The following is a 547-nucleotide window of genomic DNA, read 5'->3' on the forward strand; positions in this document are numbered from 1 at the left end:
CTAAATTATTAAACTGAGCTAACAGGTTCACAGAAGCGAGGATGAGGTCAGGGATGAGTGTGAGGGGAGGAGAAAGCTGGCTGACAGAAATGCAGGGCCTGCTCACACTCAAGTGTTCCCCATCAACCTGCTGGGTGAAGCTCCCCGGGAGGTGTGAACAACCGTCTATCCCCATAGGGCACACCTGACAGACCAGAAAAAACACTTCCAAGTGAGCCTAGCAGAGAACCAGTGGATTTACAAAGGTTGCTTTACAGGAACATGTGTAACAGCAGCCGCATGGCCACCACAAGTGATCTAGAGTCCGCCCCCAGTTGCAGGTGGCTCCGCTGAGGAGAATCTCCCATGCTCAAGCCTCTGCTTGTATGAAACTGAGGGTCGGCCTTGTAGGTCTTGTAGCTGACTGAGTCTCTTAAGATTGTCAGCCTCCTGAGTCTTATGAACCTCCTTCCTCCCTTGAGGAGGAGCGGTTCACAGTGCCACGTCATGGTGCCATCTCTCCCTCTCCTTGCTCTCTTCTCTTCTCTTCTCTTCTCTTCTCTTCTCT

The sequence above is a fragment of the Microtus ochrogaster genome, linkage group LG9, assembly GCF_000317375.1.
Source record: "Microtus ochrogaster isolate Prairie Vole_2 linkage group LG9, MicOch1.0, whole genome shotgun sequence".
In the NCBI taxonomy this organism is placed as follows: Eukaryota; Metazoa; Chordata; class Mammalia; order Rodentia; family Cricetidae; genus Microtus; species Microtus ochrogaster.